The sequence below is a fragment of the Schistocerca piceifrons genome, chromosome 6 (assembly GCF_021461385.2).
Source record: "Schistocerca piceifrons isolate TAMUIC-IGC-003096 chromosome 6, iqSchPice1.1, whole genome shotgun sequence".
NCBI classification, from domain to species: Eukaryota; Metazoa; Arthropoda; class Insecta; order Orthoptera; family Acrididae; genus Schistocerca; species Schistocerca piceifrons.
In genome coordinates, this window is record NC_060143.1 from 145,200,284 (window position 1) to 145,222,940 (window position 22,657).

Genomic DNA, 22,657 nt, shown 5'->3' on the forward strand with positions numbered 1-22,657 from the left:
GATATCGCGCTACAGTATAACTCCGCCTGAGGTCAAATACACGCCGAAATTCGACGAGAAGTAATGAAAAAATATGCAATTTCCAGTTGGTGCCACTCATTGATCATTATATCTCCCACACCTACTAAATATTCTACATTGCGGGCGTATTAAACTTCCTGGCAGATTAAAACTGTGTGCCGGAGCGAGACTCGAACTCGGGAAACATCCCCCAGGCTGTGTCTAAGCCATGTCTCCGCAATATCCTTTCTTTCAGGAGTGCTAGTTCTGCAAGGTTCGCAGGAGAGTTTCTGTTAAGTTTGGAAGGTAGGAGACGAGGTACTGGCAGAAGTAAAGCTGTGAGGACGGGGCGTGAGTCGTGCTTGGGTAGCTCAGTTGGTAGAGCACTTGCTCTCGAAAAGCAAAGGTCCCGAGTTCGAGTCTCGGTCCGGCACACAGTTTTAATCTGCCAGTAAGTTTCATACCAGCGCACACTCCGCTGCAGAGTGAAAAATCTCATTCTGCAGGCATATTGTTTCTTCCGTTGCATTCACAGTCCCAAATAGCTCCGGCCGTATTCTTCGAGATCCATCTCGGGTGATTAAGTGGACCCGTGGAGCTATGATACTGTGCGTGAGCGATCGCCAAACAAGACATTCATGTAAGTATCCCTCTGAACACGGCTATTGCCATTTGGAAGACACCAGTGTCCACATGATCATGAAAATGTAGATGGAAGCGCAGTTGGTCACTGAGAAGTTTGAAATGAATATCCTGCTACGCGTTCACAGTAAACTGACATGGGAGGCACATATTATGCTACGAAAACACGCTCAAGACATCACAGAGCCACTTTCAGCGTGAACCACAGCCGCCATACGTTAAACGCCTTGTTAAGAAAACGTCTCACTTGATGCCTTTCGTCGATTGGTAAGAGGCGAACTGGCTCCCCGTCGGACCGCACTACACGCCTCCAGGCAACTTCTGCGCAATATGTGTGTTATTAGTTCCACTGAAGATCTGCAGCCTCATATGCCGTATGACTTCGTGTGATATACCCCACTGCAAATGCCCGCTGTATCGCAGTGTTCTTTCGGATACTGGTGAGGTGCACTTTCATTCACTGGCGTGTGTGTGTGTGTGTGTGTTTGAATTTTAAGGGCGCACAATGCCGAGGTCATCAGTACCCTTACTTATTTTAAAAGAAACAAATGTCGATAAAACGTCTAAACTTTCTGTCAGACAGTGAGAAGGAAGTCTATAAAATATTTGTCATTCACTCACTTCCACCCAACTCACGCTCACCCAACCGGACACTATCAAACAGGCCTTAATACTACCTATTTAAATAGAAGTAAAACCACACAAGAGCTAAAAGAAATACACACAAAAATGTGATTGGTTGACCACTTATGAAAAACATTGGTGAGACAGTCACCCTTTAACACTTTAAGAACATCTCCTTAAAATGTTTGGAGACAAGTTGACGACATCACAAAATCTTAAGACGCTGGGCACAGTCGTTTCAGTGTCACTTAAAATACAGGCCAGATCTTCCGCTGCCCTCTCGTCTGAAAATAAAACAGTTGAAGGACCCTCCGCTGTAGCTGGAGATGCACTTCGTCTTTAGGGCACAAGTGGCCCATCGGGACGATACGACCGCCGCGTCATCCTCAGTTGAGGATGCGGATAGGAGTGGTGTGTGGTCAGCACGCCGCTCTCCTGGTTGTTACGATGGTTTTCTGTGACCGGAGCCGCTACTATTCGGTCGAGTAGCTCCTCAATTGGCATCACGAGGCTCAGTGCACCCCGAAAAATGGCAACAGCGCATGGCGGCCCAAATGGCCACCCATCCAAGTGCCGGCCACACCCGACAGCGCTTAACTTCGGTGATCTCACGGGAACCGTTGTATCCACTGCGGCAAGGCCGTTGCCCATAGCTGGAGAAGGGTTTCTTCGATATCTTGAATTACTTTATCAGCTGGATACAAGCGTTTTAGAGACCGAATTTCACTCATAGTGTTGGAACGGATGTGACATTTAGGAGGCATGGCATATCTCATCCTCTCCAGCGCCATCAAGATGACAGATAGTTCAACATCGAATACAGTGAACTTCGAAGGGAATCGAATCTTCAGGGCATGATCTGGGAGAGCTATACAGCAACCAACGGAGGCCCCTTGCTTAGACCGATCTATGATGACAGCTACATAGTTGTGGTGCACATTTAACACTTTGAATAATTTCGCATTGAAATCAGGAAAAGGAGTGTAGTTTCTCCTGTACTGCACTAAATTTAAATTACTCTGGGTCTCTGAAGTAACCAGTTAATACACCGCTTTTGAGCCTGTACATGCCGCATACCAAAGGTCTTAAGCACACATTCCACACGGGTCCCAAATGGTATCGTTGCCTGTGGACAATTTGTAAAGGGGCTTTCTATAGCTGGACGAGGAGTACTACCGTATGCTGGGGTAGTGGGAGCAGCGAGGAGCTGACACGCCTGACGCACTATGAGAAGCTACCGCCGGATGGTAAATGACGGTTCACCAGCCTCGGAACAGAGACGTAGTGTAACTCTCTGGGCCTATAAGTACCCGTAGATAGCCTGATCCCCTCATGGTTGACACAGTCCCTGATTTTCTGGTAAAAGGAAGACAAACATACGCTTCTCCACAGAAAACGTTAAACCGGACTTAGTATCCCACGCCTCCAACCTCTTCGGTATGACTTGCAGATGAGAAGTTGCTGTTGCGGTACTGGAGGAGGAACAGAAAACTCCCAAATGGTCCGCAAATAAGGATCATTGCACAGGACTCCTTACCCTAGACGTGATACTGTTGATGGCTATGGTAAAGAAAATAATACTGAAAGCACTGTCCAAAGATATACCTTTCTCGTGCACGAAACTGTTCGACAGAAAGTCGACAAAACGTGCGGAAGAAATCACTTTGATATAAACGACCAAATAAAACAGGTGGTTGGGGTTCCCTCGGAAGTCCCATTTGTGGAACTGCCCTAGAAAAAGGTGTCTCCTGAATCGACACAGACAGCGGCTTAACTACTGCCTGGTCCCAGACATCCATACCAGAAGACGGTTAACCATTCGCTACAAGGTCTCGAGGTGGTGTTAATGAAGACTTCATAAGGAAAACTGTTCCAAAGTGTAATATTATAACGGAATTCTGGTATGATTTTTTTAGTAATTTAATTGAAAGCTTTGTTGCTTTGGTAAAAATAAAATTGGTTCTTTTTCTCGTGACAGAATAAATTACTATTAATCACACCAGATTTGTCGGAGAACAGCAGCAACATGTGTAATTGATCCAGCTTTAAGAAATTCTATTACCTTTTAGCGGAAAATTCGTGCGGTACTCTCCGACGTTAGAAAAGTCGTGGTGTTCCGTTCGGAGAAGGAGGCGGCTGTCTTTTCTCATTCGCGATATCGAAAATTACTCAAAAATGAACAGAAATTTTTTTTTTCGAAGGAAGATCGCGCGGAGAAAACAGACAGAAGTGACATGAAAGAAACCTAAGGGACCAACTAACTGGATTTGTACGAACATATAAACGGAACTGAAAGAACTTGGAATAAATACTATAACGATGTCGTCACGACAGCCTCCTGTTCCGACAGAACACACGCTGGATCATAAGCTGCATAAATCTTTTAAACGGAAAAGATTATCACAAGTATAACTTATGAAAATAAGGTTGAGAGATTTTCTTTGAAATTAAATAAACTTCAAGGCTTCAAGTATTATATTATGAAACGGAAACTTACATTAACATGGCCACCCATTGTGGCGGTGGAGCGAATTTTCATGGTATACATTCTCGCTTGTTTGTGGCTACATATATTTTTTAATCACTTAAACTCTTAAATTTACAATAAAATGATTATATCAGTATGGAGCACAATTGTGGCGGTGGAGCGAATTTTCATGGTATACATTCTCGCTTGTTTGTGGCTACATATATTTTTTAATCACTTAAACTCTTAAATTTACAATAAAATGATTATATCAGTATGGAGCACAATACTTTTACGTCCGACTCGCAACACATTCACAGAACAGCTAGAGAGTGGCGCGGCTCCCTGCAGAAGTAAAAATTGGCAATTGTTATTTTGAAACATAGGTGCAAGGTTTTTTTTTTTTAAGTTTGTCATCTAGTTATTTTATGCTTCCAGTACAGTTATGAAAACAAATAGTCTTTCAGTGTCTTTTGTGCACTTTGGCACTTCTCTCAGTTCATTGTAAGGTGTCCTTGCACTGTTATCTTAATTGCTGTTACTGTGAAACAATATATGACAAAAAACAATCTTAAGTCTAACACACACAAAGATAAATGAATAATACTCTATATAGAAAACAAAACATGTCAGTAGACAAACATACACAGATACATTGAAATAATTACTTAAACAGTCCTCTAAAATTGTCTGTGACCTGTTTAGTCTCGTAATGTTCTTTTTATCCGTTTCATTATATTCTTTTCGAATGTCGTTGTTAATCAGGACGTTTCACTTGACACTACACTGTACACTTTTATTTGTCACACGCTCACTTAACCGGAGTCTGCAACGTCTATTCTCGTTCGGTGAGCGGCGTCGTCCGAGAGGTCACGACCCTGGGTAGCGTCTTTTTTGTGTTCGCTCGTGTTGCCTCTCTAGTGTCTCGCATCAAGCGTCATGTCGTTTACATGCAAATAAACAGAAAGAAACCTGTGTTAGGTTCGTGCTATAATGTAGACTTACAGGTAAAGGTTTTATAGGATTCTGGACAGGATTGATAACCTTCCCCTCCAGTTAACGTTTCAGTGCTCAGTAATGCCTTCTCTTTATTTAACTATCTATCGCAAAATATCCGACGTGACTGATTAAATGGAAATTAATTTGAAGCTAAGACTTCTCTTTCTACAGAATAAATAAAGTTCATAATTAAGTTTCACTGTGATAGCTTTAGCAATGTCTCTTGCGTAGTTGTGAGACGGAAAACATTCTAAGGTCAATGACACGCCTCCACAGCGCGCGCGTCGGTTGTGTTTCAAATGTTAATTGTTGAGTCCAACTGCAAGCAGCTCCGTGCTGTTGCCGGTTACTAGTCCAGTGCAACACGCGCTCGTGTATGCTCGTATGAAGTTTAACGTGTCACTCGCGCTCTGCTAAAATGAGAACACGCGGAAAACACACGTCTAGTGTCCCTTCTCCATCGTCGATCGGCGTATCGAAACTTGGGTAGAAAATACCACCGTCTGTTTCGAGGATTTCACACGACAGTCCCTGCGACCTGCCATGCTGCTTACACACAGGTAAGTGAAGCCAACGTTTTACATATAGTTTGCAAAATGTTTTGCTGTGATCGCTGTCACTACCTGCACTTGCGTGTACACATGTCACTGCACACGTATTTTGTACACTTTATCACTCGCATTTTGTTTAGAACGTCTTAGAGTGTCTGCAAATTCACATCTCCCATCTCACATTGTGATTTCAAAGTTCACAGTTCAAGTTACTCACAGGTAAATACATTACAAGATTAAACAATGTCCATAAATTACATACATACATACATACATTTCTTAAGTTTGCTTACAGTCACAAATTTTTTTTTTTTAAACAAATCTTTTAAGCGCTTGTTATTTCGTTTCTCTTCAAAATTTAGTGTCACTGTTTATGTAGAGCACAGATTGAACAAATTCTGTCTTTACTGGTCGAGCATACTCATGCATTTCTCTCCGGAAGATTCATGCTTCATAAAGTTACTGGCTGCAAGTACTACTCGCGGAATGTATTATAATCTCTCAACATTGCTACTCGCGATACGCGATTGGAACAAAACTTTCGCTAACGGATCTCTCCCACAAATTTCGTTTCCACTTCAACCGTGTAAAGAGCACTCAGATGAGCCTGTCAAATTCTAATCCTCACTTTTTTTTAATGGGATAGGATGGGGAAGTGGAAGAGGAGAGGATCAAATATGAACATAAATACACTATATACATATACAAATTCTAGCACAACTACACTAGGATATTTTTTTGACCTTAGATGCATGACATGCGTTACGTGTGCCTTCAAGTGGCTATTCTTTAATCTAATATCAGATCTTAGTTTTATTATTATAATGTGAGTCATATCTGGTGACAGCTTTCTAGTTTCTCACGCTTCCTTCTGGGCGATTGTCGGGCTTGGCTGTGAAATAGCTAATTTTTTTAGTGCATCTTACATGTTTAAAGAAGAAACGTTTACCATCAGGAATACTTCAGACTTGTCAGTACGACGTATATGTTTCCATGTAGTGGCACTCTCGACTACATGACCTAACAGCTGTTGTAAATCAGAATAAAGGAAATGCTTTGTTGCTTAGCTATTAAATCTTTATGAGGCTTACTGTTCGTAGATGATACTTTGAATCTGAGATTGAATCTCCTGAAAACTATCAAATACTACGTGATACTCTCTCTCTCTGTTATTTACTGATTTTGACAGTTCAAACACTTGGCTACACAAATCTGTTTAATTCTGAAGATCGCGCTAACAAAAGGTATAGTTCATGGCGGTGTTACAATAACGCACAGTTTACACGCAATAGGCTGTACTCTGTACACTTAAAGACTAACATTCCACCTTGAGGGCTGAAAAAGAAATTGCTTAACCTAATATTTCACATACATATATATTCATTGGAGTTGGAAGGTGACAATCTGCTACTTCCTTCCGTATCTCCTTTCACCAATAACGGCATTTCTCAATGCCAACAGCCAACTTGGACTGCTTACACCTATGACTAACTTAAATCTAACTGAGAATCTGTCCTCTCAAATGGAATGTGCTATCCTTTTCGTACGCCATAATAAATCAAATCTTCAATTACCTCCATAGTTTTTCGCCAAAGTGTGAGTACTCGTATTGGTGTGTTTGAATACGGAAGTGTTTCACAGGTTAAACCTTAGGCTAATGTTCCTTTGCTTGTTACTTTGCCTCGTTATACTTCTTGAGATCCTGGTGGTGATACAATCCTTTAATTCTGCCAGATGCTGGATCCGCTATTAGATAACATCCTGTATGTGGTTTTCTAATTACTACAAATGGTCCGTCGTACAATAGCCTCCATTTCCGATTTCTTTTCAGAAACTTCGATGGCGTAAAATGTGTCCGTAAAAGCACCTTTTCATTAATATCATATGTAAGAGCCTTAGATACTTTCTTGTCATAAGACTTCTTGCGTAGATTCGGCTGTACAGCTAAGGATACCAATGCTTGCCTAAGTTTTGCATCTAAATCTAATTCTGGTTCTACAATTTTAGGTATGGGATCTAACCATTCATTTCTTTCCCGATGACTCGTCATTAATTCCGCAGGTGTAAATCCAGTTGAGAAGTGTGGAAGATTGTTGACAATCTGCTCGAATGAAGATACAAAGTCAATCCAACGGGTTTGTCGATTAGGTATGTAGGTTCGAATGAATCTATTGAACTCTTTGAAGATACGTTCGGTGGGATTAGATTGCGGTCTGAAACGAGATATAAGTATTTGTTTGATGCCATGTCTGGCAAGAAAATTGCGCCATTGTCTGCCAGTGAAATTCGATGCATTATCTGATAGAATGGCCTCCGGCTTGCCAAATCGAGGAAAATAGTCTTGTTCGATTCGACGGATGATCGGAAGTGCACTGGATGATTTCACTGCATAAAGTCTCACATGTTTTGTGAAAAGATCCATCAATGCGACTAGGTATTTCACCCCTCCCCTCCCTTGCGGCAGGGGCCGGCGAGATCAAGGGCCAGAACTTGATTTGGTCACTCAGTAATAATTGGATTCAGAGGAATTAGGTTCGAATGGTTGAAGGGTTTTGCCTTCTGGCAGATAAGACATGTACTTAACAACTTGTGGATTCGATGGTGCAAGTTTGGTACATAGCAATACGCAGAAATCTTTCGTTTGCATTTTTCAGGTCCATAATGACCCCAGGAAAGATGTGTGTACCAGATAAGGTGTTCAACATATGCGTGTGGTATACACACACACCATCTGCCGGAGAGGAGAGAAGTTCGATGGAATAAAACATCGTTGTGTAGTTTATAAAATTTGGACAAGTGGTGATCGGGTTTTGTTAGAAGAAGTTGTTTGACCTTACGCCATTTGGGATCTGTTTCTTTGAGTACACGCATCTGCTTGCAGAGCTGAAGGAAATACTTTCTATGTAGTGGGTCTTTCATTAGAAGAATTCGGTAGTTAGACATCTGCTCGATAAGTTCACTGGACTCGGGAAGTCCTTGCGGCATGCGTGACAAAGCATCCGCGATAATGTTGTTTTTACCCTTAATGTATACTATTTCGAAATCATACTCTTGCAAGAAGAGACTCCATCGTGTAAGACGAGGATGAAGAAGTTTACACGAGAGCAAGAAACTAAGAGCTTGGTGATCAGAAAAGACCTTAATTTTCCGACCATGGATGTAGTAATTGAACCTTTTAAAGCACCATACAATGGCCAGAGCCTCCAACTCTGTCACCGAGTATGACCTCTCACATTCTGTGAGAACCCTACTTGCAAAGCTGATAACTCTTATCTCTTCTTTTCCATCAATTACTTCTATTTGAAACAAACAAGAACCAAGCCCCTGAAATGAAGCATCTGACGAAATACAGAATTCTTTATCCATGTCTGGATGGAACAAAATATTGCTGTTAAGAAGTGCTTATTTAATGCGATCAAAATCTGCCTGACACTCTGGCGTCCAATGCCAGTGAGTATTTTTCTTTAGAAGATCATGCAATGCTTGACTGTTCATCGACTGGTCCGAATTTCTGAAAAAGGAAGTCATTCCGAGGAAGCCTTTCAACTGGCGTTTAGAAGAGGGCACAGGAAAGTTTTTAGTTTGTCTGGATCTGGGGTAATTCCCTGTGATGATACAAGATGCCCTAAAAAGTTAATCTCGCTTTTGCCAAATTTAGACCTATGTAGATTAGCTGTGACTCCATAGTCAACAAACCTCTGGAAAATTTTGCTTATTATGTCTAAATGTTGTTCCCAAGATTTCGTAGCAATCAGTAAGTCATCAACATACACTGTTACTCGATCCAACAGTTCAGGTCCTAATACATGATCAAGTGCAGCTATGAATACGCCTGAACTCACATTCAAACAAATGGAACTACTTTGAATTGGTATGATCTACCTGCAAATATAAACGCTGTATATTTTCGAGACTGTGATGTCATCTTGACCTGCCAGTAGCTCGATCTCAAGTCTACCGATGTGAGGAATTTTACTCCATGAAACGTTTGTAATTGTTCATCCATAGCCTCAGGTCGAGTTCTTACTGGAATAATTATTTTATTTATGTTTCTTGCATCCAAATCTATACGTACACTACCATCCTGCTTCAAAACTGAAATAACGGACTACTGTAAGGTGAGTCTGACGGTTCAATGATCTCCCACTTAAGCATTTTACGTATTTCATTTTTCACAGCCTCGCGCCTTGCATACGGGACAGAGTACGTTGTTTTGCAAAAAGTAGAATGGGGAGCGACCTTCATGTCATATTCGTAGTCACGTATTACTCCAGGCTTCGAAGAAAAGACATGATGATACCTCATAAGTGAGTGCAGTAAATCTTGCCTTTGTATGTAATCAAGTTCACTTGATTCGCTTACTTTATTCAAAATCTCTTCTCTAGTCGGAAGTCCGTCATCAGTATCAAAATCCGTCCAACTGTTACCCTGTCTTGTCATGTGTGCTTGGTTCAAAAACATTCGCTGTACCAGTCTGCGTACCTTAACTTTGTGCTCAGTGTTGACTCTTTTGACCTTGCCGCGCAACAATTGCAGCGTTACCTCCTGTTCACCTACTCGGATTGTACAGATACCCTTTTCTATATCAATCACTGCCTTATTCTTCCTCAGTAACTCTATTCCTAATAAGCATGACACTGACAAATTCTTAACTACTAGAAATACACACATGAAAGAAGTAGAATTAATCCTTATCGGTACCTGAGCTTGCAAATTGACTCGCTGTGATAAAGATCCTACCGCTCCTGTTACTGAACAACCTTGTACTGGTAACGTTAAAATTTTCATCCCTGCAGAAACTTTCTTAAACATACATAGTGATAAAGCATTTACGTTTGCACCAGTATCAATAATAGCATCTATTGGTGTATTGGATATGTAAATTTTAGTCATTGCTTGTACTTCGTCTTCCCATACGTCATTCAAGTCTGTCTCAATATTTTCCTGCAACAAATCGTCTCTCAAGTCAGTGTCGCGATCATAACGTATTACTTAAAGTCGTTCAAGGTCGAGTTTGCCCCCATGATGTCCCGCAGCATCCCCAAGGAGGCGAAAAGTTGCTGCCTTTAGTTTTCCGCTTTCTTGTGATGCGACTGATATGATTCTTCTGTCACATCACTTGACCATTCTCGCTGGTTTTTTACCCATTGTGTGTGTTGATTTGTATCAAACCCTTGTTGGTACTGCACTTGGTTACCAGGCTGAAAAATCGGTACATTACTTGCCTGCGTAAAATATACCGGTGGATTGTATTGTTTTCTTGGTTTATTGTTATTGTACCTAAAGTCCTGTTGTGGTGGCGTGTACTGTTGTTGTTGCATGAATGGTTGTTGCTGAGGCGTGTATTGCTGTTGTTGCTGGTGTTGTGGCTGCCCATAGGGTTGTGGTGGAGGTGGCTGACCTCCGCAATTTTGATTGTTGCAACGTTTACCCTTGTATTTGTTCCAATTCTGGTAGAAGTTACTACCGTTATTGTTTGATTGGTATGGGGCATTCCCGTAATACTGTTGTTGCGTGTTGTATATTGGATTGTACCGTTGGTTGCCGTAATGCTTGTTTTTGTGTTTACCATTACGGTAAGCATTGTTTCGGCCTCTATTGCGGTTATTGTACTGTTTGTTTCCGTATTGTGTTTCGTGTGAACCATTTCCATTACTACCGTTTCCATTCGAATACGTGCCTGCGTTGTTGTTCTTACGGTTAGCATTCGCACGCGCGTCTTCGTGTATAAGATCGAGCGAATCAAGGACGGATAAAAATGCGTCCTGATCTTCCTCTGACACGTTCACTAATTTTTCGCGTATGGAAATGGGTAGTTTTGACTTAAGAATCATAATAACATCTTTTGTTGTTATGGGAGTGTCCCAATATTGTATCTTTCTCAAGTACTTTTCAAACTACCGGCGAAGTCCGCCACTGTTCGAATGGAAAGGTTCGGCGTTGTAGACCTCTTTGCGTAGGCGTTGTTGAACACCTGCGCTCCAAAATTTGCTTAAAAGTTCTTCTCAAACTCGCTAAATGTTTTGCACTTATCAACCATCTCGGTTCCCCATATAGCACTTTCTCCTTGTATATATCCGGTAATGAATTGTATTCTCTGTTTGTCATTCCAGGCAGCTGGAAAGACTCCTGAAAAGTTCTTTAGGAAAACGACTGGATGAATATTTCGCTTTTCCGGTTGGAATGGTTGAAAAACTCTGTGTTTCAATACACTCTCCTCTTTCATGAGGGTTGTGAGTGTCAATTGTTCAGTGTTGTTGTTGTGTGGATCGTTAAATTCATTTTCGGTCGCGGAATGTACTGTGGTGTGTTGTGTTGTCTGGTATTGATGTTCATCTGGCTCAGAAGGTAGTGAGTGTTTCCCGTCACTCAGGTTATCATACTATAGTGTTTCAATTTGCTGTTTCAGGTCGGATATTTTATCTGTTACTTGCTTCCGCCATTCCGGCAAATCCCGGGTAAACACTCGTCTAATTTGGCCTAGTTCAGTACAAACAGTGTCTCCTGAACTGCCGGGTGCAGATAATATGTCTAAGGTTGCGGATTTAACAACATCTTTCAAGTCACGTGTAACCTTCTCCTCAACAAGCTTCTCTTGTACATCAATCCATTCTTTGTAATGTTCGGTAAGTGCTTTAGTGTGCGAAGCAACACTACTGTTAACTCTTTCCTCAATAGTTCGGTCCGAAATGTCATTCGCCATTGCACTTACTTTTGATTCTACAGTGGCTACCGCTGTCGCTAACTCGTCTACCTGTCGTGCAACTGTTTTATACGCAAGTTTTACCGAATCGGTTTCTTTGCGACACGCTTCGATTTGAGTTGTGAGATTCTGACCAATGTTATCAATTTTGTTATTCAGAGTGCTTATCTGTGTTGTCAAAGTGGTTACTTGCGCCGTGACGTCACCCTTAACCGAATCTATCTGTGCTGTGAGAGAGCCTACTTGCGTAGTGAGGGTACCTACTTTCGCTGTGAGAGAGCCTACTTGCGTAGTGAGGGTACCTACTTTCGCATCAATGGTGGTATTTACGTCATTCCTAACTGAGTCAATCTGTGTTGTCATATCCGTTTTCAACTCTGATAAAAACTTGTCTCTGTCTTTCTCACGTTGTTCGCGATGACGTTCGCGCTGTTCCCTCTCCTGTCTGTCTAGTATCAATTCCTGTAACATTTTGACAATGTCAATTGATACCAGTATCGGGGAGGTGGGTGTTTCCTGCTGAGTGTCGTCCACGTTAACTATCTCTTGTCTGTCGTCTGTCCTGGCCGTCGTTCCGCGTGAGCGGAGTCGGTAATGTTTGTTAACAGTGCCGTCGCTTTCGTCTGCAGAGTTCGCGCTCGATTGTCCGTCCGCCATAATGAAATTCAACTATTGCCAACTTAAAATGGGTACCGCCAACTGAAATTCTGATTGTTAATTATTCTTGCCGCGCAAGTTAAAGTCGCGGCGCGTTCGTCAAATGTCTAATGTTACGTGGGTAATAACTGACACACGTCTGTAGTAAAAAGACAAGATGGAGTCAACGCCGTTGAAACAATTGATTGCCAACGCTGTTACACAGAAAAAACTGAAATGGCATCCATCTTGAACTTACACGAGAATACTAACTACAGTATAAAACAAATAGTCAAGCAAAAGGTTACAGAAAATGTTCAAATATTTACGTAGAAAAAAAGTGGTTTTTTACGTTAAGCTACAGAAAGGATAGAGTGAGGTCGAATTTGAAGGTCAAATGAGCTACTCCTTAGACAGAACTATGGAAAACGAAAATTTGGTACTCACTCGGCGTTGTCTTCAAAACTGCAAATCAGCGTCTTATTAAATCCCAAGATATTTGTGTAAATACCGCGTCCTTCAATATTGCGTATATTTATTGCTCATCCGTAATTTTATGCAGCATTGGGTTCCAAAGAGCGATACATGAAATAAGACAATCATATATTATTATCGTGACACTTTCAATATTTTAGTCAAGTCCCTGTTCGGGCGCCAGATCTGGTATGATTTTTAGTAATTTAATTGAAAGCTTTGTTGCTTTGGTAAAAATAATATTGGTTCTTTTTCTCGTGACAGAATAAATTACTATTAATCACACCAGATTTGTCGGAGAACAGCAGCAACATGTGTAATTGATCCAGCTTTAAGAAATTCTATTACCTTTTAGCGGAAAATTCGTGCGGTACTCTCCGACGTTAGAAAAGTCGTGGTGTTGCGTTCGGAGCAGGGGGCGCCTGTCTTTTCTCATTCGCGATATCGAAAATTACTAAAAAAAATGAACAGAAATTTTTTTTCGAAGGAAGATCGCGCGGAGAAAACAGACAGAAGTGACATGAAAGAAACCTAAGGGACCAACTAATTGGATTTGTACGAACATATAAACGGAACTGAAAGAACTTGGAATAAATACTATAACGGTGTCGTCACGACAGCCTCCTGTTCCGACAGAACACACGCTGGATCATAAGCTGCATAAATATTTTAAACAGGAAAGATTATCACAAGTATAATTAATGAAAATAAGGTTGAGAGATTTTCTTTGAAATTAAATAAACTTCAAGGCTTCAAGTATTATATTATGAAACGGAAACTTACATTAACATGGCCACCCATTGTGGCGGTGGAGCGAATTTTCATGATATACATTCTCGCTTGTTTGTGGCTACATATATTTTTTAATCACTTAAACTCTTAAATTTACAATAAAATGATTATATCAGTATGGAGCACAATACTTTTGCGTCCGACTCGCAACACATTCACAGAACAGCTAGAGAGCGGCGCGGCTCCCTGCAGAAGTAAAAATTGGCAATTGTTATTTTGAAACATTGGTGCATCGTTTTTTTTTACTGATCGATAGCAGCGTATAACAGTTTATAGCTATCGTGATATTCTGCGCTTTTCAGGAGCGCGGCAAAGATATCTGGTTACAACATTCATTGGTATATGTTAAAAGTTTGCACATACTGACGCGAATACAGAAAAAAAATCTTTTACACGTTAAAAATCGCAGTGATAAAGGCTGTAATGTCACAACATCCATACCAGAAGACGGTTAACCATTCGCTACAAGGTCTCGAGGTGGTGTTAATGAAGACTTCGTAAGGAAAACTGTTCCAAAGTGTAATATTATAACGAAATTCTTTTGCTCGTTATGTTAATAGCATCTCTTGAAGCTACAAAAAACCAAATCGTTACTGGCTAATTAGTATATTAGTTTGAAGTTCCCGTCAGGCAGAAAATCAAAAATAGCTACAACAGCTACTCAAGAAAAGTGCTCTTCAAATCAATTTCCCCTGCTGACTGCTTGTGATGCTCGAGTTGAAGTTGAGGCTGCTGGATACCATACTTAACGACAGTTACACCCAAATAATTGTTACAGCAAAGCGAATAAAACTCAGTGGGTTTTGTTAGGTAATTCTGCTTCCAGTCAACGCAATGGCAGCCGGCACCATTAAGTTTTCTAAGTGCAAGGTTCTCTAGTGTTAACCAACTGAAGAAACACTTCGACTGAGGAATTCCATCCGACGCTACTATAATGGATAATTACAAAACGTGGTAGAATACCTTTGGCAACTATGTGACTGCTGCTTCCCTGGTGTGATCCAGATTGAGCCTGCTAAATACATTCTGTATTTTCTTGTACCTTAAATGAACTACTCTGAACGATTCTCACTTAAGGGACGACATAACAATAACAAAAATATGTTTTAGAGTCCACGAAGCTCGTTTCAACGGAAACTGTAGCTTCATGTGCCTCATTCTACATCTTAGCCATCATTGGGACAGCAAGGGAGCGCAGTCTGTCACGGTTCACCCAGCAAGAGAAGGCTGCTTTAGTTATCGGTTCTAATCTCGCTAGAAATACTATTCTTACCTCTCCCGAGAATCAGTAAAGATATAGCAAGACAATGTTTCCTCCACAGCTAGTGTTGCTACATAAAATCTGTAGAACGTAGAACTAAAAAGGAAAAACTTGAAGAATTGCACACCCGTTAATGCCTACTTTTCTGTTTCTGGTAGTTGTATTCTCTTAGCTTTGGCGCGGAATAATGAATAAACTGTACTTCGTTATATATTTACCCCTACTGCTAAATTACTAGCTTTCGTTGTCCTCCTTCTCGTAAAACTACCTCAGTATAAATGTGGGTAGAACGTAGTTGACTGCAGGTAGGTGAACATGTTGTCCTACTAAATTTCTTTTCCTTAAGAAGGACTTCATTCTTAACGTTATCATTATAAGATGTAAATAATTGCATAAGTTGAGTGCATACCAAATAGCGTTTGTTACTCTGTTTATTTAAGAAAACAGATAAACATACGTTATAAATTAATTAGAAGCAATATAGTCTTCCATACTATCTATAAAAGTCTGACATTGCTCGGAAGGTTCCGCTCCTGTTGGTGACACTAGGCCCCCTTGCACGTTATTCTGTGGAAGATCTGCAGGGACAGTGCCTTGTTGAAGTACTTACCGTGAAGGTGGAGAAGCTTGAGTGTTTGCTTCACGCTAGGCTATGCCAGCTGCATCGTAGTTATTGGCAGGGCCCCCCACACTGGACAGGTTTCGGAAGATGAACTGGACAATGAGTGGTCCGCAACGCCCAATCTCTGCCACATCCACACTGTAGTTCCTGCACAGTACCCCAGGCATCCAACACAATGTGTGAGGTGATTCATGCACTGGGGCGCGTGGCATGTGAGAAGATGAGTTATTAACGGAGTCTCAGCGACATCTAGCTACCTCGCTGAGAAATTAGACTTGTACTATGTAGCTTTCTAGGGTGTCAACCAAATAGATTCACATTCTTTGTGCGGCAAAAATGGAGAACACAAAAAACAAAACAGAAATTCGGGAACGTGATGGGACCTCAAATGGACAAGAATCCAGGCTGGATCATGTGGAAGCAGATTTGACCACTGGATCTTGTGATATACTAGTTCAAGAAGTGGAAACTTTACTGAGAGAGAGACCCAGGACAGAATGAAAACACTTTCCTGGGGCTCAAAGGAGCAAACTTCTAAAGGAACAGTATGAAAAGATAGGTAACGAATAGCTTCCAAAATATAAATGGAGAGAACTAAAAGGTCTTGAGCCTAATACTCCCAAAGATTACCTATCTCAGAGTAAATGGGGTAATCAGAGCACTTCTACCTCTTGGGGAGCAAGAGAAAAATTGATGAGTCTAATACCTCCATTTCTCAGGGTAAAGGGATACAAAACAGCCGATACAGGAAATAGGGAATCAAACAGTTAGCCTGTATGGTTTTTGGGATGGCGATTATCCAACACCAACATCCACTGGTCAACATCACTTCCCAGCACATGGAGCTTGTTCACATATCTGCCTTTGAGAAGATTTGGTTGAAGATGTCTCATCTTCGTGGGTAGATAGGAACAGTGGAGTGGCATAAGGAGATGACACCTGCGATATCTCTGTGAAAGGGGGTGAAACTGCTGGATAATACATTGGCTGGGGTCTTCAATACCTTAAGGGTAGCAATTTTGGAGCCAAAACTTCTTGAGGACACTCGTCCAGAGATTCTGTTCTAGAGAATAACGCTGAAGTACTAGGAGATATCGGCGCGTAATTGGAAGGTATCAATCGATGACTCAACCATATTGGAGGAAGAGGACGAAATCTCCGATACGACAATGCCAGAGAGGTACCTGAAATTATACTTAAGATTCTAGCAGTTTGCCTTCACGATAATCAAAGACATCTAAAGCCACTGTGGTGGAAGTTGGAGGCTGCAAGTGTTGCATATAAAGCTATAACACCGCAAACGGGCAACTGATGGCCTTTCTCATAATCGAGAAAGACGGGAGGTGGACATGGCTGTATCAGGAAATCATATGTAAAGGGGGATGTTTGTGACCTCGGTGGGACTGGAGGTAATTCATTTATGCTAGTAGCCTAAAGTACTGCGAAGCATACATTTATGTCAAGAATGGAATTTCACTCAATCCAATAGTTGACTTCTGTTTCAAGGACTTAGTGACCATCACGATGAAACAATGTGAGAAACGAAACACGAGGGAAATTGTATTGGCTCCAGGTTACCTGCGTTATGAGAACAGGAAACGTTCCTTCCCAGGAAATGAGGGGACTGGTAGACAGCTGCTACCAGCAGTATGACCAACTGCTGGCTGCTTGTCATCCCAGTGCCCACAACTTGGTGTTGCGAAGCAGCCACTCTTAACAGTTCGAACCAGAGAATTATCTGGAAATCTTGGATAGAGATATGGAATTTACCTTCAGGAATAGAAGAAGGGAAGGAGTAGTAACAAAACTTTTAGGTTCACTCTTGCTGGTAGATACGGTAGATATGTCAAACGGTGGCATGTGTCTGAGATTGTGTGTTGAACAGACTATGGCCCACAAGAATAGTAGGATAGTAGACTGGGGCTCATATACCAAAAGGCCGAAACTCATGATTATCTGAAATCACTACTCTGGTAAGGAAACAGTAAATTTTGAGAAAGCAGCAGAAGCAGTGACATCTGGCCTGTCAACCTCGGATTTGTAAAACTACGCTGCCACCAAGAAATAGACAGATTGGAAGTGCAAAGAAAGTAGGTAAGAAAACGATTCAACCTGGGATGAAAGAGAGGACAATGGGCATAATTTCAGGAGGCCCTTGTCAAAGAATATCTACAATCAAACAAGTGAAACTAAAATTCTATGTGGAAGTTAAATATACAACCACTTGCACTTCGCTACATGAAAATCTTCATGAAGATTCAAAATACGCAACGAGATAGTCTAAGGGATGAGAATGGTAGGTATACAAGAACACCTAGTGAGACGCCACATGTGCTCCTAAAGACTCTCTTCCCTCTAACCCTCTAACCCGGAACCAGTCTCAGAGAGCACTTGTTTACTGGCAATCAAAGGGAAAATTGGCAGTCTGCCAGAGCGTGCGTGGTTTAAAAAAACTTGCAGTGGGTGGCGGGTAGGTTTCAGCCGGTTATGTCACCAGGCCCACATAATACCTTTCCAGCTGTACTTCAAGAAGCAGGAGACAGCTGAATTAGACTGTTTACGACCATCCTAGCAACAGGAACTATTCCTAATGCATGGAGGACAGTGAGGGTAGCTTTCATTCTAAAGCGAGGAAGAATTGTTGTATCCTGGTTAAGGATATGAGCACGATCAGTCTGTTTTATTTACTTCTGAGGTATTAGAAGAACTGATTGATGCCGACCATGCGGCAGAGCGGTTCTAGGTGCTTCAGTCCGCAACTGCGCTGCTGCTACAGTCGCAGGTTCGAATCCTGCCTCGGGCACGGATGTGTGTGATGTCTTTACGTTAGTTATGTTTAAGTAGTTCTAAGTATGGGGGACTGATGACCTCAGATGTTAAGCCCTTTAGTGATTAGAGCCATTTTTGAACTGATTGATGTGCACATTAGGGACAAGACGTTAACTGAGGTTCCCGTACATTTAAATAAAAACACTCATCGACCAAATACATCTCGTGAAACCACACTTCACTTTCTTTTCGGGAAGATGGAATTCGGTCACCGGCTGTACGTACATATTTGTGATTCTTACACACTGTTTATAACTTTTCTCAAATGACATAAATATTTTTGTCTGTACACAATTTGGTTATGCTTTTTCTGTATTTAGAAACTCATTTAGATACACTATATTTCACTACCTACTACAGACCTGTTACTTAACTGTAACGGCTTCATTTTGTCTGTAGGACCAACATTCTGTACTAAAACACATATCAAGCATAGGCTGTGTGTGACTACTTTCCCGTCTAGATGTTCACACAGGCCCAGTATAGAGTACACTACCGCTACATTGCTGGTTACTTTGTTCAACGACTTCGTTTTTCCCTGTACCACAAATGAATATAAACGGACACTATAAATCAGCCTCAGTGTTATTAGCCTTGAGTAAGATCGGCCGCTTCATTCAGTACTTAAAAAACAGAAACTACATTTATCAATGATTACTCAAGAGTTATTAACAGTGTATGGAGGACTTCATTTGTCGTGTCACAATTGAAGTTCCACACGAATAGCAAGTGGGATTGTTATGGCTCAAAGTGACAATGTAAAGCAGACCCCTACCGTTAATTATTTTATGGAATATTAATTTCAGTTAAGTTAAGAATCATATCGCATTACCTTGGAGGAGGGCAAGGAGTTTTCAGCTTCTCTTTCTTAGGAGTAAGTTTCTAACGTGTTTTAATTTTGTTCAGATCGTCTGTCCTCTGTCTTCACTTCTGGCTTAGTTATTTGAGTGAATGAAACGCTTTCATCCACTGCTGTGTCATAAAATTATAGACCTATTTCATTTGCCGCTATATCAGGAACATATGCATTTATGTAAAAATGCTCTTGCTTGCACAGAGGACCAATGGAATGAAGTCACTCAAACACTAAGGTGAAATATAAAATCTCCATAAATTATCGGGTAGCTAGGTGTGAACCACACACAACAGCTGAAGATTATTTACTTTCTGTGTTGAAGAAGAATACCCTCTGTACTGATAATTGTGGAAGTCCCCGTGTAATATTTCTGTGGGAGATGAACATCTGAAAAGTAACACTGTCAATTACTTGTCTGTATTCTCCATATATATAAAGAGAGAAAGAATCGAACAACTTTGTTTTGAAGGTAATAAATTTTATTTCAGTATTTGTTTAATCCGAGTTTAGCGATATTAAAGCGTAATTAATATTCTTTGGCATGGAGACATTTAAGGTTAGAAGTTCAAAGATATTTTAGTTATTCATTTAATAATTTATTCAGTTCAGTTATTTGTGAGTCGGCGTCCCCGTCCACTGTGCAGACTCGCAAAAGTCTAGTCCTGACTCTCTCCATCCAGCGCATCCAGCACCCTTTTCAACGGTGAAGCATCGGGTGTATGTCCCCCTCTTTCACTGTCCTCAGTTCCAGATGAATATGTTTATTTATTAGTAATCATGGTTCCCCGTCCACTTTGCAGACAAAGCACATTTAGCCCATACTTTTCTCAGTCCAGAACTTCAACACCCTTTCCAATGCTGAGACACTGACGAGATGTTCTCCTCGACCACTGTTCTTAGTTCTACTTGAATACATTTAGTGATAAGTGAGCCGATATCCCCGTTCACTTTACAGACACACAAAAGTCTTAGTCCTGATTTTCTCTGTCCAGCACCTCCAACACCAGCTCCAACGATGAAGTATTGGTGGGATGGCCTTCTTCTCCACTGTCCTCAGTTCTTAATGAGTATGTTTATTTGGTAGCGAGCTGGTATTCCTGTCCACTTTGCACACACACACACACACACACACACAGCAGTCTTAGCCACGAATTTCTCCGTCCAGAATGTCCAACAGATTCACCAACCTTGAGGCATTGGTGGGATGTCCTTGTCAACTGCCTCAGTTCCTATGAATACTATTACTGGGTACTGAACCAGTCTCCCTGTCCACTTGGCACACACACAATAATTTTTAGCACCGACTTTCTCCACTCAGGATCTCCAACATCCACGCCGTCTTAGGGACATCGACGTGATGTCCTCGGCGTGAATGTATTCAGTGGATAGTGAGGCGAAGTCCGCGACCACCGTCTGGGCGCACAACGGTCTTCGCCCCGACTCTCTCCGCCCAGCACCTCCGACACCCTCTGCGGCGGCGAGGGATCGGCGGGATGTCCTCGTCACACTCCGTCACTGGCTGCTCATGGATCTCGGCAGTCGTCACAATCATACAGCCATCGTTCACCTGCACAGAAAAGCATTTCTTCACATTAAAATACTTGAATCATAGATCTTGCAACAACAGTATCAAAAATTCTCTAGTGACTTTGACGGACAAAGCGTACATTAATAAAGAATAACGTTCTGAATTCTGTGTTTCATATGAAGCAAAGGTCACAAGGATCATACATATTGTCTTCCAGTACTACTTAGATGCAATCAGACTCATCCATTACTAGCGATCTATTAACGAAGTTGTGCCTTCAGCGTCGCCTTACCTTCCCGACGACTTTGCCGCAGACTCCCTCAACGGCAGCAGGCGGTGGCCGGGTCTTCTCCGCCTGCGCTGCCAGCAGCACCATCTCGTCCACGTCTGAGCGCAGCCGCCATCGCTCGGCGCCCATCCTCTGTGGGAAACATGTTTCCACTGTGAGAATTCATTCACTTGTTCATTTTCACTTTTTTCTACTGTTTACCCAAAATCTAATTTTTTTTGGATGTTTATTCACGCTACAAAATAAAAGTTATTCTATTATTACTGTTACCAAATGTGGCAGCCGTGAAACTTAGAGCAAATGGGCGCAGAGGAGAGAGTCTGGCAACACACCCATGGACAGTTTTCATAAGGTAACAATATAGACACTAATTTAGCTTTAGTCTGGATCGAAATATGTGGTAATTAGTATAGTGATTCAAGCGAAGAACTATATAAATTAGTTTTTCAAGTTTAAAATGTATGGTGTCAATTCTCTGCAGCCAAGTCCACGCACTCTTAGCGCAGTCAGCTCACACTCACAATATCCTCCGAAAGCAAAACAGGATAACAGTCGAAAGTATAAGTTAGCAGAAGATTTTTCCGGTGTATTTTCCGAATATTTCGGGTCAAGGGGCCCGAGATTTCCTGTGCCTCGAAGCAGAAAAATCGCATTTGGATCTATATCTAATCACCGTTCATTTTCCTGTCTCTGTTGCACAGAATATATTTGATCAAGGGTGCAAATGTCGGCGGGGTAACCAGTGAGTCTTTTTTCGAATCACACTTGTTCCACTCCCATTCCTCTCTGTATTTGCTACTGGCAGCGTTATTACCAATTTCACCCTTCGCCTTCAAATACGTATTCAGTACTGCTCGGTTTTGTCACATATATGTCTTCCTTGCAGCCTCAGTTGCACTTTAATAGAGATAGACAGTACTAAAGATAGATTTAATGACGAGAAACTCGCTGACACACACCTCGTGTATGGTTTCACTGCATGTGGTACCATAGGTTTTATTTATGCAGTATAAGAGTGGCAGAAAGAAACTATTCTGCGTTATTCCTGCAGCGCCTGTAACCACGTCATAATTCCCTTTAGGGCAATTTTATTGCAGAGCTGCTGGGTTTATGTTGCACACGTTGGTGACACGCTTTCTCACTGTTGTGAACGTATTTCGACAGAAACGAGGTAAGATACTGAATGAATCGTAATTACATTATTACTCTCTAGTCAGCCACTGATGACAACGCGTGTCTTAATACCGAAATACTCCGAATATATCCCCGAACATCCACCTAAACTTTGTAAGAAGAATTCGCGTTCTCCCTGTACACATACTAGTTAGCTGCGCCAAAACCCTGTTTCAGTACAGGTCAAGAATGGTGGTCAGTGGCATGACTA

The 22,657-nt window shown here is 41.5% G+C and overlaps 1 non-coding gene across 1 annotated transcript; it reads left to right on the forward strand.

The window, feature by feature from the left end:
• The first annotated feature begins 359 nt into the window (after positions 1–359).
• On the forward strand, positions 360–434 carry Trnas-cga. The gene has a single exon. It is a non-coding gene; the product is annotated as a tRNA-Ser (tRNA).
• Positions 435–22,657: the final 22,223 nt, after the last annotated feature.